The sequence below is a fragment of the Dendrobates tinctorius genome, unplaced genomic scaffold, assembly GCF_039654945.1.
Source record: "Dendrobates tinctorius isolate UK_male_01 unplaced genomic scaffold, ASM3965494v1 ptg000126l, whole genome shotgun sequence".
Taxonomy (NCBI): Eukaryota; Metazoa; Chordata; class Amphibia; order Anura; family Dendrobatidae; genus Dendrobates; species Dendrobates tinctorius.
This window is the reverse complement of record NW_027361794.1, coordinates 12,345,513-12,362,496: the sequence shown is the minus strand read 5'-3', so window position 1 is coordinate 12,362,496 and position 16,984 is coordinate 12,345,513. Positions and strand designations below refer to the sequence as shown.

The 16,984-nt window shown below is 47.8% G+C and overlaps 1 long non-coding RNA gene across 1 annotated transcript in view; it reads right to left on the bottom strand.

Annotated features, from left to right (window-relative positions):
- Positions 1-16,254, bottom strand: part of LOC141047351 (uncharacterized) — a 34,436-nt gene extending 18,182 nt beyond the window's left edge. Inside the window, exons 1-2 of the long non-coding RNA XR_012219776.1 lie at positions 14,110-16,254; positions 13,951-14,031 (exon numbers count right to left, since the gene is read on the bottom strand). This is a non-coding gene — a long non-coding RNA (uncharacterized lncRNA). The remainder of the gene's footprint in view (positions 1-13,950; positions 14,032-14,109) is intronic.
- Positions 16,255-16,984: the final 730 nt, after the last annotated feature.

Here is a 16,984-nt window from a genome sequence, read left to right as displayed (position 1 = left end):
GGCGCCCGGTGCGAAACCAGCATAGGGAATGCTAGGAGTGCAGGGACACTGGCTCAGGGGAGCTCAGGAGGTCTCCAATTCCCTTTTCCCTATAGCAGGGCCCACCATTGTTAATGTTTCCCAGGTTCCCCCTTTATTATTTGATTATTGTATGTATAACGTGTAATTCCCAAATTCGCCAGGTGGAGGCGGCGTATCCACCTGCACGCATTATTATTGAAATGCGCCCCACTGGAGGCGGTGTATCCAGGGTCATGTGTGTCACATGGGTTCGCCTTGCGGAAACATCTGCGTCCTGACACACGTGATCATGACAGGCAGGAGGTGTTGAGCCTGCGTCATCCTCTGGCCCAAGAAGGCCTGTAAGGTTGCCTTTTCTTGGAGTAGGAAAACTGCTTTTAAAGCCGGAGCATCAGGAACAGGTTTTGGCGTACATTGCCGAAACAGCCACCAGCTCTATTGCCTCCTATTCTGAACCGTCGAAACCTGCAAGTACGGAGTCATCAGTGCAGGGTTCTGGTCATAAAAAACCCCTTTCCTTGTGTCCTTCACCCCCACCAAAAGTTAAGGATGCTGCATCCCACACTTCAGATTACTCTATGGAGCTCTTTTCACATACCATGCCTGGGTTATCCAGTCAAATCCTGAATTCCCCAGTCCAAGATGAATCTTACATGGAGTGCACTGATGCACAGCCACTGCTAGATGATTCTGCTGGTACATTGATCCACAGCACTACATTGCCCTCGCCGTCTATTGAGCCAGAATCTGACCCTGATGAAACCCAGGAGCCCCTTCCCTCATGCTATACCACCTTACACGGTGACACAGAGGAGGGTAAAGAGGAAGACGCAGATAACTTTGAAGAGGAGGTGATGGATGACCCAGTTCTGGACCCGGATTGGCATCCATTGGGGGAGGAGGGTGGCGGTTTCAATAGTTCAGATAAGGAGAAGGATCCACAGCAGACATTGACATCACAGCAGCGGTTATCTAGCAGGCCCGTAGCTGTCCTAAAACGTGGAACAAAAACTAAAAGAGTTGCAGGACAGCTTGACCAGACGGTCAACTTAGCACAGTGTGCAAGGCCAGAAAATGTTTAACATAGTAGGAAGAGTGTAGTGTGGCATTTCTTTGTCCAAAATCCTACTGATGAGGCAAAGGTTACCTTTAAGAAGTGCGGAAGGACCTTTAGCCGAGGTAAACAACTCAGAAATTTGAATACCAGTTGCATGCTTAGACATTTAATCAACATGCACTTGCAAGTGTGGACGGACTACAAAACCTCAGTTAGCACATGTGCACCTGCTCCGACTGAAGGTAGCCAACAACACTCCATCGCTAGCCCCACTATAAGACCACCGCCACCATTAAGCACACCACCAGCACTAAATGTGGAGGTGTTGTCGCAAGGCCAAAACACTCAGGGAATCACAATGGTTTTGCAACACAACACTGAATCTAGGCCATCACCACCAATACCATCACCAACCCCCTCTCACTCCATCCGGTCCACCGCTACTTCCCCCATATGCAGCTCTCCAGTCCAGCTCCCCCTATCAGACACTCTGAGTAGGACAGGAAAGTACTCATCCTCTCATCCGCGTACACTGTGTTTGAACGCCTACATTGCTAAACTAATCTATTTAGAGATGATGCCCTACCGTTTGGTTGAAAGCGAAGCACACGAGGTGTCCCATTATCGAACAGCTAGTGGTAAGCATCAGCAGGCTGTGTTAAAGATGATGTCTTTGGGCGACAACAGACACACCGCAGAGGTACTGGCTGACTACTTGCAGCGACAAACAGAGTCATGGCTGGGCAGTCTACTTCTTGAGGCAGGCAAGGTAGTCAGTGATAACGGCCGATATTTTGTGGCAGCCATAGCCCGTGCAAAACTCACACACATACCTTGCCTGGCTCACACTTTGAACCTGGTGGTGCAGTGCTTCCTTAATAATTATCCAGAGTTAACATCCCTGCTCCATAAGGTGCGAAAACTGTGCTCGCACATCCGTCGCTCGGCCGTACACTCCAGTCGTATGCAGAAGCTGCAGCGATTGCTCCACCTCCCCAAGCACCGCCTAATCATAGACGTTGCAACAAGGTGGAACTCCACCCTGCACATGGTTGAGAGGCTGTGCGAACAGAGGCAGGCTGTAATGCATTTGTGGGAGGATACACAGGCAGGCAGTTTGAGGGAAGACATGGAATTGTCAGGTGTGCAGTGGTCAAAGCTGAAAGACCTCTGTAAAGTCCTTCAGTGTTTTGAGGAATGCACACGGCTGGTAAGCGCAGATGACGCCATCATAAGCATGAGCATCCCACTGATGCGTCTGCTCATGCAAAGTTTGACGCACATTAAAGATCAGGCGTCTGCAGCGGAGGAGGAGGGAAGCCTTGATGACATTCAGCCATTGTCTGGTCAGGGAACTGTCCTAGACGAGGTGGAGGAAGAAGAGGAAGAGGAGGAGGAAGAGGATGAGGGGGATAATTATTTATGCAGGAGGATGTTTCTCAGGGGGCAAGAGAAAATGTTGGCATTCCAAGGTCAGGTACAGTGTTTGTGCGTGACTGTAGGGATGTGGATTTGCCAGAAACTGCTCCTCCACCCAGCAGTGGCAGTGCATCATTGACACCTGGAACATTGGCCCACATGTGTGATTATGCCTTGTGGATCCTAAAAAGGGACCCTGCATTGCCAAAATGATGAGGGATGATTGCTACTGGTTGGCCAGCATCCTCGATCCACGCTACAAAGGCAAATTACACAACATTATGCCACAGGAGAACCTAGAGATAATATTGGCAAACAAACAAGCAACTCTGGTAAACCGTTTGTTTGAGGCTTTCCCAGCACACAGCAGCGGTGCTGGTTCTCCCACGAGCCGTAGTAGGCACAATGGAAGAGGTGTTCGTGGTGCACACAGCAGAAGTGACGTTGGAGACAAGGGTTTAATGACCATGTTGTGGAATGATTTCTCAAGTACCGCTCACACGACTGCTAATACTGCATTGATTAAAAGTGACAGGAGACAGCAGTTGTCAACTATGGTTACAAACTACTTTTCCTCCCATATCGATGTTCTCCCTCACAGGTCATTCCCCTTTGACTATTGGGCCTCTAAACTGGACACCTGGCATGAATTGGCACAATATGCCTTACAGGAGCTCACTTGCCCTGCTGCTAGTGTGTTATCTGATAGAGTCTTCAGTGCTGCTGGATCATTCCTGACAGATGTCAACCCAAAATGTTGATGATCTAACCTTCATTAAAATGAACCATGTCTGATGACACATAGGTTACCAGAAAAGTGCCTCGGTTTTTTTGAGGGATCCTGTGCCAGTACTGTCGACCACGATTGTGCCCCCCTGCTTGGTCATGGTCACAGCACTTGCAAGTTGCAATACTTATCTCTCCCTGCTCCACCGCTATGTAGACTGGGCAGTTATATCCTTCACAGGGATAGCCACTAGAAATTTGGTGTATAGATCAATGATGGTTAAGATGTAGCTAAGCCCTGTCCTGCTGGCCTCTACCTTCAGATGATCAATGGCTACCATTTGAAATGGACATCAACTTACAAGCGGATGCAGTGGTGGTTTATGATCACCTTTCACAGTTGTGATAGTCACAGACGTGTGATATTCCTGCCACTATTTTTCAATGTCCCCTCTCATGCCAATCCAATAGAATCGCCTATGGCCTGTGGCTTCTGTCTTTTGCACTCCAAAATGACCAGACACATCATGATAGGCAGTGAGGTCTATGTGTACATCTCTCCTGTGATCACAATTTGATGGAGACGAGTAACGGTGATGTGATCCACGCTACTGCGATAAAGCAATCCTTTCTTCACAAAGAACCTTTTTCTATTTCTCCACAGACACAGTAATTGAGGGTCTGCATCGCCTCTGCAACATCTACCGGGAGGTTTTCCCGCGATGAGTAATTCCAAAATTTCTGCTAACACTCGACTTTGCGTCTATACTTGTATCCATGTAGTTTCCAGTAGCGGAGAGTCTGGACTGGCTTACTGAGATTGAAATATATACGAAGATTTAAAAGTAACACAACACTGTATACTGATGTACGCTATGAATACCTTTGCCTTTTTCTACTTTTTTAATTCTGGTGTAATACATAGTGAGCCTGTGAGTGTCTGTGTCTGACTCCGGAAGTATAGACGGAAATTTAACCCTAGACTGGACACACCTGGTATGTGCTGATACAGTACCTTGTTTAAAAAATTTGTATTAAGTAGTGTTGAGCGATACCGTCCGATGCTTAAAAGTATCGGATCGGAATGGATCGGCCGATCTAAAAAAAATATCGGGTATCGCCGATTCCGATACCGGAACTCCCATTCAAGTCTATGGGACTTCCGGTATCGGAATAAGAAAAACCCTATTTTTGCCTTGTACAGCCTCTCTGGGGTCTGTACGGGCCTTTCGGGGGTCTGTGCCGGCCTGCCCGGGGGTCTGTGCCGACTGCCCGGGGGTCTGTGCAGGCTCCGGGGGTCTGTGCCGACTGCCCGGGGGTCTGTGCGGCCTGCCCGGGGGGCTGTGCCGGCCTGCCGGGGGGTCTGTGCCGACTGCCCGGGAGTCTGTGCAGGCTCCGGGGGTCTGTGCCGACTGCCCGGGGGTCTGTGCGGCCTGCCAGGGGGCTGTGCTGGTCTGCCGGTGGTCTGTGCAGGCTCCGGGGGTCTGTGCAGGCATCGTCCGATGGGACTACAAGTCCCATCGGGCGATGCCTGCTACCATGACAGTGATTGACACATTAGCCAATGATGGGACAGTAGTAGTCCCATCATCCGGCTAATGTGTTGAATGTAAAAAAAAAAAAAAAAAATGGCATAAAGTGAGACTAGGGACAATGGCATAAAGTGAGACTAGGGACTTTTTTTTTTTTTTACAGTGGTGGAGGAATACAGTGCGGAAGGATACCTACCTTCCGTCATTGTATTCCTGGAGCTGGTAGAGAACGGTAGCATCAGCTGATGCTGCTGTTCTCCACGCAAGATCAACGTGGGACCCTCATGGACTTCTGCGGATCGGGGTAAGTATATTGGTGGTTTTTTATTTTGATATTTATTCCTCAGGTGACAATGGCTTCGGGGATCAAAGTGACAAGTGACGGTGAGTATGTACTCTGTTATATGTACTGTATGTCTATATGTATGTATTGTATGTAGTATATATGTATGTTGCATGCATGTAGTATATATGCAGTATATATGTAGTATGTATGTTGCATGCATGTAGTATGTATGTAGCATGTATGTAGTATGCATGTAGTATGTATGTTGCATGTATGTAGCATGTAGTGTGTATGTTGCATGTATGTAGTATGTAGCATGTATGTAGTATGTATGTTGCATGTAGTATATATGTAGTATGTATGTTACATGTAGTATATATGTAGTATGCATGTTACATGTAGTATGCATGTAGCATGTATGTAGTATTTATTCCTCAGGCGACAATGGCTTCGGGGATCAAAGTGACAAGTGACGGTGAGTATGTACTCTATGTTATATGTACTGTATGTATTGTATGTAGTATATATGTATGTTGCATGCATGTAGTATATATGCAGTATATATGTAGTATGTATGTTGCATGCATGTAGTGTATGTATGTAGTATGTATGTAGTATGTATTTAGCATGTATGTAGTATGCATGTAGCATGTATGTAGTATGTATGTTGCATGTATGTAGCATGTAGTGTGTATGTTGCATGTATGTAGCATGTAGTATATATGTAGTATGTATGTTACATGTAGTATATATAGTATATATGTAGTATGCATGTTGCATGCATGTAGCATATATGTTGTATGTATGTAGTATGTATGTAGCATGTATGTAGTATGTATGTAGCAAGTATGTAGTATGTATGTTGCATGTATGTAGCATGTAGTATATATGTAGTATGTATGTTACATGTAGTATATATAGTATATATGTAGTATGCATGTTGCATGCATGTAGTATATATGTTGTATGTATGTTGCATGCATGTAGTATATATGTATTATGTATGTAGCATGTAGTATGTATGCAGCATGTATGTAGTATGTAGCATGTATGTAGTATGCATGTAGTATGTAGCATGTATGTAGTATGTATGTTGCATGTAGTATATATGTAGTATGTATGGTGCATGTTGTATGTATGTAGTATGTATGGTGCATGTTGTATGTATGTAGCATGTATGTAGCATGTAATTTTTTTTTTAATTTTTTTTTTACATTCAACACATTAGCCGGATGATGGGACTACTACTGTCCCATCATTGGCTAATGTGTCAATCACTGTCATGGTAGCAGGCATCGCCCTATGGGACTTGTAGTCCCATCGGACGATGCCTGCACAGACCCCCGGAGCCTGCACAGACCCCTGGCAGGCCGGTACAGACCCCTGGCAGGCCGCACAGACCCCCGGGCAGTCGGCACAGACCCCCGGAGCCTGCACAGACCCCCGGACAGTCGGCACAGACCACCGACAGGCCGGCACAGCCCCCCGGCAAGCCGGTACAGACCCCCGGACAGTCGGCACAGCCCCCCGGCAGGCCGGTACAGACCCCCGGACAGTCGGCACAGACCCCCCGAAGGCCCGAACTGACGGCGCATCATGATGCGCACAGACAGCGCATCATGATGACGTCATTTTGGCAACCAATCAGAGCCACAAAAGTGGCTCATTGCATTTTGGACTTCCGATTCCGGTATCCGATACGAAAAAAGTATCGGTACTCGGTATCGGAATTCCGATACGGCAAATATCGGCCGATACCCGATACTTGCGGTATCGGAAAGCTCAACACTAGTATTAAGGTATCATCTGTAGGATAACCAACTGTGGGGGGGACCCTCTTCTTGCCGCAGACAAACACGAGACTGAGACAGTTTGTATTGAACAGGTCCGTTTTTAGTGCTCATTCTTCTGTTGACAACAGCAATTCACCACAGCCGTTTCACATTTCTCTGTACACAGGCCCCGATACCTTCACTTCCTTTGTAACTATAATCGTGGCGTCCTCTGTGGCTCTTCCACTGTGGCTGGCCTAGGCCCAACCACCACAGCGCTGCACCAGTCTGAGCACACCGTCTGTATGATAGCCCCAGGCTATCTTCGTCTGCGGCTACCGTCCTCTGGGCCACCCCCCCGTGACCGCCTCAACTGTCAGTCCTCTATGGAGCCTTTCCACTGTCTCTATTTCCTCAGCAGAACTTCCTCTTTACTGTGCTCCCTTCGCTGACTGACTCTTCCAGAACCTTCCCTCAGCCTTTTATACTTCCAGTTCTGGTAACTCTGCCCACCATCACCTAAGGGTATGTGCACACGTAGTTTTTAGTCTCTGCGGATTTTGTAGAGAAAACCGCAGGAAATCCGCAGGACAAAGTGCTGCGGTTTTTCTGCGGTTTATCTGCGGATTATCTGCGGTTTTTCTGCGGTTTTGCCCTGCGGTTTTACACCTCATAATGGATGAGGTGTAAAACTGCAGCGTTTCTGCACCAAACAATTGACATGCTGCGGATTGTAAACCGCAGCAAAACCGCGCGGAAAAATCCGCAGCATGTGCACAGCTTTTTTTTATTTCCATAGGAAATAAAGGTACTGTACAACGCAGCAAAATCTGCAGCGTTTCTGCAGAGCCAAAAACGCTGCGGAAACGCAGCAGAATCCGCATCGTGTGCACATACCCTAACAGTTTCTCTGACCAATGGCAGTTATTCAGTCCCACTCCTACACTCTCCACTGCCCTCCAATGGGCAAGCTAACACACTGCACCCTTTCTCTTTATCTTAGCGGTTTCACACCTACACTGCGCTACACCTCTGCTTCTCACTACAGGATGGTTTGTCTGTCAGTCCACCTTCCCTACATCATCCATAGTGAGTGAGTGTGTGTGGGTTACGCCTTCTATATATACGGTGAATCGGAGAAACAAATTTTTACACTATACTCGATACAGCTTGCTTCTTGTTATACAGTACCTTTGTTCGACATTTAGCATTACGGTCAAATCCATACTGTGTAAGCATCTGAGAGTGACTACGGGACTATTTATACGGAGATTTCAATTGTACCCTAAAAAATATATACTTGCTATCTAGTTATCCAGGAACTTTTTTACAACATTTTTTATTATGGTCAAAACCAAACTGAGTGAGCGTCTGAGGGTGACTACGGATATATATACACCGATATTTTCAATTTGACCAACACTGTATACAGCAGAACGCTTCTGATACAGTAACCTTTTTAGCTATTTAGATTCTGGTGTAATCCATGATGAGCCTGTAAACGTCTGTCTGTTACTCCGGCAATATATTTGGAACTTTAAGATTACCCCAACACTGTATACAGCTGTACGCTTGTGTTACATAACCCATTTACAGCTTTTTATATTCTTGTGTAATCCATACTGGGCCTGAGAGCGTTTGTGTCTGCCTCCTGAAATGTATACGGAGAATCAGAATGTTTACACTATACTATATATATCTTGCATCTTGTGATACTGTACCCTTTTTAAACTTGTTATTTTATTGGGTAATCCATACTGAGCCTGTCAGCGTCTGTGTATGCCTCATGAAATATATACGGAGATTTACTGTTATCCATAGACTGTATAGAGCTGTACGCTTCTGATACAGTACCATATATCTGCTGGTATTTTGGGTCCATTTTCCAAAACATGAGGAAGTATGGTGGAAGAGGACACGGATGTGGGCATGGAGGGCCACCTGGTACTGATGGTGGTGGTGGTGCATTTGCTGGTAGTGCAAAAACACAATAGCAGCTAAGGCAGGAGGTGTTGAGCCAGCATCGTGCTGTAGCTCTGAAAGGCTTGGAAGGCTCCCTTTTCTGGTTTCTGGGAGTAGGTAGACTGCTTGTAAAGCCGGAGTATCAGGAACTGTTTGTGGCTTACATTGCTGAAACAGCCTCCAGCTCTATCGCCTCCTCTTCTGAAGTTGTAAAAAATGCAAGCACTGAGTCGTAACTGCAGGCTTCTGGTCAGGAGCAACCCCTTTCCTTGTGTCCTTCACCCACGCCAAAAGTGAAGGATGTGGAAGCACACACCTCAGATTACTCATGGAGCTCTTTTCACATACCATGCCTGGGTTAATTAAAAATAGGGCCCATCATGTACTGGAGCAATGTAAATGGGGCAGATCAGACACTGGAGCAGCACCTAAGGGGCCCATTATACACTGGAGCATTACAAATGGGGCCCATTATATATGGAGCATTATTAGGGCCCATGAGACGGCCCATGAGACACTGGAGCATCATCCATGAGGCCCATCATGTACTGGAGCATTGTAAATGGGGAAGATCAGACACTGTAGCAGCATCTAAGGGGCCCATTATACACTGGAGCATTACAAATGGGGCCCATTATATATGGAGCATTATTGGAGCCCATCATACACTGGAGCATCATGCATGAGGCCCATCATGTACTGGAGCAATGTAAATGGGGCAGATCAGACACTGGAGCAGCATCTAAGGAGCACATTATACACTGGAGCATTACAAATGGGGCCCATTATATATGGAGCATTTTTAGGGCCCATCATACACTGGAGCATCATCCATGAGGCCCATCATGTACTGGCGCATTGTAAGTTACGGCAGATCAGACATTGGAGCAGCATCTAAGGGGCCCATTATACACTGGAGCATTACAAATGGGGCCCATTATATATGGAGCATTATGTGGAGCTCATCATATACTGTATGGAACATTATATGTGACTAATTATTTGGTATGGAGAAATATATGGGGCTCATTATTCTGTATGGTGCACAATGTGGTGGCCATAACACTGTATGGAGTAATATACTGTCCTGTTTTTGAGCTATTGTACAATTTAAAATAGATCAGTCATGTCATGTAAGCAGTGAAGTATTTGTCATTGTACTATACCTATATTTCTATGGCATATCGGAGCATCATGAGTTGTGGTATGTGTTAAAGGGGCGCACTGACACTCTTTGGCCCGGGGCACATGAAAACCTGGAGCCAGCCCAACCCCCCACAACTTTAGCCAAATAACCCCCAGTTTTCAATGCGTAACTATTATTAGGAAGTAAATTAAGGTTGACAAGCTTCAGTCATAGGAATTGATGATTTTGGCATTGAAATGGGCACTGTAGGTGTGTTTACTGTCTTCCACTCCCTGCCGACTTTTCTTCCCCATTGACTTGCATTGGGTTTCGTGTTTCAGTCAGCCTCCGACTTTTCCCTATAGTCGGCCGATTTAGTTCGACCCGACTTTTGCGAAAGTCGGGTTTCATGAAACCCGACTCGACCCGAAAAAGGCAAAGTCGCTCATCTCTATTATTCAGCATTGCTGTTTCCTCAGATTGCTAGCTCCTGTGATCAGGCCCCGGCTCCTCGCTCCGGTCTCTCCTGTACAGTGAGGCCTCATTATACCCCTGTATAAGGATCTAGTGACGCAGTGTAGACTGTTATTCAGCATTGCTGTCTCCTCAGATTGTCAGCTCTTGTGATCAGGCCCCGGCTCCTTGCTCCGGTCTCTCCTGTACAGTGAGGCCTCATTATACCCCTGTATAAGGATCTAGTGACGCAGTGTAGACTGTTATTCAGCATTGCTGTTTCCTCAGATTGTCAGCTCTTGTGATCAGGCCCCGGCTCCTCGCTCCGGTCTCTCCTGTACAGAGAGGCATCATTATACCCCTGTATAAGGATCTAGTGACGCAGTGTAGACTGTTATTCAGCATTGCTGTTTCCTCAGATTGTCAGCTCTTGTGATCAGGCCCCTGCTCCTCGCTCCGGTCTCTCCTGTACAGTGAGGCCTCATTATACTCCTGTATAAGGATCTAGTTATGCAGTGTAGACTGTTATTCAGCATTGCTGTTTCCTCAGATTGTCAGCTCTTGTGATCAGGCCCCGGCTCCTCGCTCCGGTCTCTCCTGTACAGTGAGGCCACATTATACCCCTGTATAAGGATCTAGTGACGCAGTGTAGACTGTTATTCAGCATTGCTGTTTCCTCAGATTGTCAGCTCTTGTGATCAGGCCCCTGCTCCTCGCTCCGGTCTCTCCTGTACAGTGAGGCCTCACTATACCCCTGTATAAGGATCTAGTGACGCAGTGTAGACTGTTATTCAGCATTGCTGTTTCCTCAGATTGTCAGCTCTTGTGATCAGGCCCCTGCTCCTCGCTCCGGTCTCTCCTGTACAGTGAGGCCTCATTATACCCCTGTATAAGGATCTAGTGACGCAGTGTAGACTGTTATTCAGCATTGCTGTTTCCTCAGATTGTCAGCTCTTGTGATCAGGCCCCGGCTCCTCGCTCCGGTCTCTCCTGTACAGAGAGGCATCATTATACCCCTGTATAAGGATCTAGTGACACAGTGTAGACTGTTATTCAGCATTGCTGTTTCCTCAGATTGTCAGCTCTTGTGATCAGGCCCCGGCTCCTCGCTCCGGTCTCTCCTGTACAGTGAGGCCACATTATACCCCTGTATAAGGATCTAGTGACGCAGTGTAGACTGTTATTCAGCATTGCTGTTTCCTCAGATTGTCAGCTCTTGTGATCAGGCCCCTGCTCCTCGCTCCGGTCTCTCCTGTACAGTGAGGCCTCACTATACCCCTGTATAAGGATCTAGTGACGCAGTGTAGACTGTTATTCAGCATTGCTGTTTCCTCAGATTGTCAGCTCTTGTGATCAGGCCCCTGCTCCTCGCTCCGGTCTCTCCTGTACAGTGAGGCCTCACTATACCCCTGTATAAGGATCTAGTGACGCAGTGTAGACTGTTATTCAGCATTGCTGTTTCCTCAGATTGTCAGCTCTTGTGATCAGGCCCCTGCTCCTCGCTCCGGTCTCTCCTGTACAGTGAGGCCTCATTATACCCCTGTATAAGGATCTAGTGACGCAGTGTAGACTGTTATTCAGCATTGCTGTTTCCTCAGATTGTCAGCTCTTGTGATCAGGCCCCTGCTCCTTGCTCCGGTCTGTCATGATGCGTTACTTCATGATGCACCCTCGAACGCGGTCTGCAGCATTTGGGGGTGCGTCATGAAGTAACGTATCATGCGTTTGGATGCGTATGATTGCGGCCAATGGGTGCGTTAGTGCCGCTATGTAACGGATCCCGTGGAACGCAGGGCCATTAACGCAATGTGAACCTGGCTGAAATACTATGAGAAAATGATATACCAAACAATGTGCGGAGTCTCTCCTCCTACACAGACTATATACTGTATGTATACGCCATGGATGAGGGGCCAGTAAAGTAGATCTTTATTTGGGACTAAAGGTAACACACAGGTCATTGCAGATGATGATGATGACAAACACATCATCCTACACATAGCCACATGCCATGTATGCCATGGAGGAATTGGCAGGATATATTTGGGACTGAATGTTAACTCAGGTGCATTTCTTTACAGTCCACAATTCCACATCTCCCTCTCTCCTGACTGCTCCTCTCCCCTGACTTCACTAAGCTGCCAGGTGCCAGAAAAAAAAAAACTCGTCTTGTTCTCCCTGCAGAGCCGGCTCATTTCGTTCACAGCGGTGAGCCGGCTCTTTGTATCGGATCGTTCAGGAACAACACAGCACTACATTGGAGACTTCTCCTCAGTCAGTGACATTTCCACCATTTTTTGCCCCTCACTCAGAGGCGTAGCTAGGGTTTTGGTTCAGGGGAGGCAAAACTTCTGAGTGGGCCCCTAAACAGAGAACCTCAGCAGATGACTGCGCTGTTGCCAAAAATAATAATAATCTTTATTTTTATATAGCGCTAACATATTCTGCAGCACTTTACAGTTTGCACACATTATCATAACTGTCCCTGACGGGGCTCACAATCTAAATTCCCTATCAGTATGTCTTTGGGAGGAAACCAGAGTGCCCAGAGGAATCCCACGCAAACACGGGGAGAACATACAAACTCCTTGCAGATGTTGTCCTTGGTGGGATTCAAACCCAGGACTCCAGAGCTGCAGTGCTATCCACTGAGCCACCGTGCTGCCCGTATATAATCGCCGCAATAATGGAAGAGATAGTGTCACATGATGCCCCCTCTCCTATCATTACCCTGTTCCTCTGACACACAGCGGGTGCGCGATGATGTCACTTCATCACGTCCCCGCTGTGTGCCGGTCTGACTGCAGCACAGCTCCTGACATCAGAGCAGAGCCGCTGCCGAAATCAGCGTGGGAGCGAGGAGGAGAGGCAAGTATAGTTTTTTTTATTTATATAGTGAGTCCTGGTTGCATGATTGTGATACCCCATATGGGGGGGCAGCAGCATGATACCCGTATGAGGGGGCAGCATGATATACCCCGCATGAGGAGGGAGCAGCATGATACCTCGTATGATGGGGGATAGTATGATACCCCGTATGAGGGGGGGCAGCATGATACCCCGTATGATGGGGGTAGTATGATACCCCTCATGAGGGGGGGCAGCAGGATACCCCGTATAAGGGGGGCAGCATGATACCCTATGAGGGGGGCTGCATTATATTCTGAAGGGGCTACATTATATTCTTTGAGGGGGGCTGTATTATACCTTATGAAGGGGGCTACATTATAGAGAAAGAAAGAAGAGAGAGAAAACAGAGAGAAAGAAATAACAGAGAGAGAGAAAGAGAGGAAAGAAAGAACAGAAAGAGATAGAGAGAGAAAAATCAGAGAAAGAAAGAACAGACAGAGAGAAAGAAATAGAGAGAGAAAGAAAGAGGGGAAAGAAAGAACAGAGAGAGAGAAAGGAAGAGGGGAAAGAAAGAACAGAGAGAAAGAAAGAAGAGAGAAAGAAATAACAGAGACAGAGAGAAAGAAAAATAGATTAGAGAGAGGAAGAAAGAACAGAGAAAGAAAGAAAGAACAGAGAGAGAAACAGAGAGAAAGAAATATTCTATAAAGATACTATAGCAGCCCGGCCCCCATTGTAGTGCCCACCTGAGTCTCCCGGTGCAGGACATATCATGATCCGCTCACATGGCCGACATCCCCGAGTCCAAGGCGATCCCGCTGTCTGTGCTGTCGGAGACAGTGATGGATCTGAAGCATTCCTTGAAGTGCCTCCATGATTTCGTCACAATCTCATACCAAAATTACCTCATTTCCGGTCAGCTTCCAGCACGTCACTTCCGGTGGAAAGTCATGTGCAAATTTTAAAGTGCTCCTCTGGGCTCTGCCGTGTACTCCTGTGTCCGCGGGAAAAGTAAGCTCCCGACCGGGGCAAACTCTCTCTCAAAATTGAGACGGTTGGGAGGTATGAATGCTCCCCACCATACACCTTGTACACACATAGCTCCGCACACCTCATACACACACGATTGCGCTTTCTATGCCGCATACACACACGGCTCCACTCCGTACACCTCACACACTTCACGTCGTAGACCTCGTACACATGCGGCTTTGCTCCGTACACCTTGTACACATGCAGCCACGCTCTGTACACCTTATACATACATGGCTCCACTCCGTAAACCTTGTACACATGCGGCTTTGTACACACGCAGGTCCGCTCTGTATACCTCGTAAACACAGGGCTCCGATCCGCACACCTCGTACACATGTGGCTCTGCTCCGTACACCTCTTATACACGCGACTCCGCTCCGTACACCTCGTACACACGCAGCTCTGCTCCGTACACCTCGTACACGCGGCTCCGCTCCGTACACCTCATACACACTCAGCACCATACACCTCGTACACACACGACTCCTCTCCGTACACCTCGTACACACGCAGCTCGTACACACACAGCTCCACTCCGTACACACGTGGCTTTGCTCTGCATATCTCGTACACACGCAGCTCCGCTTCGTACACCTCGTACACAGGCTGCTCCGCTCCGTACACCTCGTACACACTCGGCTCCGTACACCTCGTACACACACGGCTCCGCTCCGTACACCTCGTACACATGCGGCTCGTACACACACGGCTCCGCTCCGTACACCTCATACACACGCGGCTCTGCTCCGTATACCTCATACACACGCGGCTGTTATGAGCGGTGTAACGCACTAAATAAAATTAAAATAAAGTGCGTTCACCGCTCGGGGTCCACCGTGCGGTAGATGACAAAACCGCTGCTGAGAGAGGCAGATCACTTAAGGCGGTAAGTGCACAGGTTTTAGCTGCACCTAGTGCACAAAAAGCAAACTCTTTTGCACTCACAGAGCTGCAAGCATGACCATATGCAGAAGCAGACTGTTTTACCCACAGAGCTGCAAGTATAAATGCATAAACAAAACCCTGAGTCTGTTTTAACCTCACAGAACTCAGAGGCACAGACGCGGTATGCGGTCACAGGAGTCGCCCAGACAGGCGGGACAGGCTCCGTCTAGACCTACCGTTTAGACGTCTGGTACAGTGACACTGCAACAGCAAATGCACACTGTGCTGCAAATGCCGTGTGGCAAGAATAGAGCCGGTGGCAAGGCGCTGCAAAAAACGCTGGCACAATGCAGGATGCTTAGCTGCTGAAGTGGCTGAAGCTTGAGTGCGCTGGCGCTAGCACTGCTCCTGGCTGACCCAAACACTCACACATGTGTAATAACAAAGGAAGGGGGATATTTAATGAGTCAGTCACCAGTCCAAGCATCCATCACCATACACACAGCAGCAGTATGAAATACTAGCACATGGTGGAATGGCCATGCGCACTTTTTATAGCATACGGGACCTGTTGGAAATCTCCAGAGCCCTGAGCATAACCAATGGAATCAGGAGCAGGACCTGAGCACCTGACTCCTGAAGTCCAATGGGAGCTCATCCCATGAGCATGCTCAGAAGGGACGAAGGACTTAGCCTCTGGAGACAAATGTGAGGATCTGTGTTCCTACATAGGTATTGTAGAAACCAGATTCCTAACAGCGGCTCCGCTTCGTACACCTCATACACAGGCTGCTTCGCTCCGTAAACCTCGTACACACTCGGCTCCGCACTGTACACCTCGTACACACTCGGCTCCGTACACCTCGTACACACGCGGCTCCGCTCCGTACACCTCATACACACATGGCTCCCTACAACTCGTACACATGCGGCTCCGCTCTGTACAACTCGTACACACACGGCTCCGCTCCGTACACCTCGTTCACACACGGCTCCGCTCTGTACACCTCGTACACACGCGGCTCCGCTCCATACACCCTCCGTAAACCCCTCCTTACCCCACACATAAACTTCTCCTCATCCAGCGCACCATGACAACAGCACAGCAGAGTCCTGCATAGTGCATACAGTCAGTGAGGCCCCTAATCATGTGACCTCGACTCCCCCCCCCCCTCCTGTGACCTCATCACAGGTCCTGTAGCCGAGAAGAGAACATAGCGGCAGAGAGCAGGGAGATGATCGATTCTCCCTGCTCTGCCGCAGATAGTTTACAGTAGCGTAAATCCAGGTGGGCCCCCTCAGAGCTCGGGGCCACCGCCCCCTCTGCCCCCCCCGGTAGTTACGCCACTGCCCTCACTACTGGCATAATTACCCCGCATATGACGTATAACCCTTTGTCTGTCTACAGCTCTAAACTTGAAACCATTCTTAATAGGGCCATTGAGTTGTGTCATTATGAAGGATCTCGCTTCAGCACAAATCGTTTCAGAACCCACTATCTTGATGCTACATCATCTCCTGAAAATACATAAAAACATCAAGACACAACCTGGATGCCCCATCATTTCGGGAAGGGGTAAATATTTGGAGAACATCAATCGATGGATTGATTCTAACTTACAACAATTAGTTGTTGGCTTACCATTCTTTCTGAAGGACACGGGCAAACTTCTTCAGAAAGTGGATGGTCTGTTTTTAGAACTTAATGTCCTTATGGTGATGGTGGAGGTTGAGTCCCTGTACACCAATATTAGGTACACCAACATCAGGGCAGTAAAATATTTTCCGGATATGTGAAGTTCTCTTCCGGTACGAGGGATCTCATATTGGAACTCTTAAACTTCACATTGACACACAATT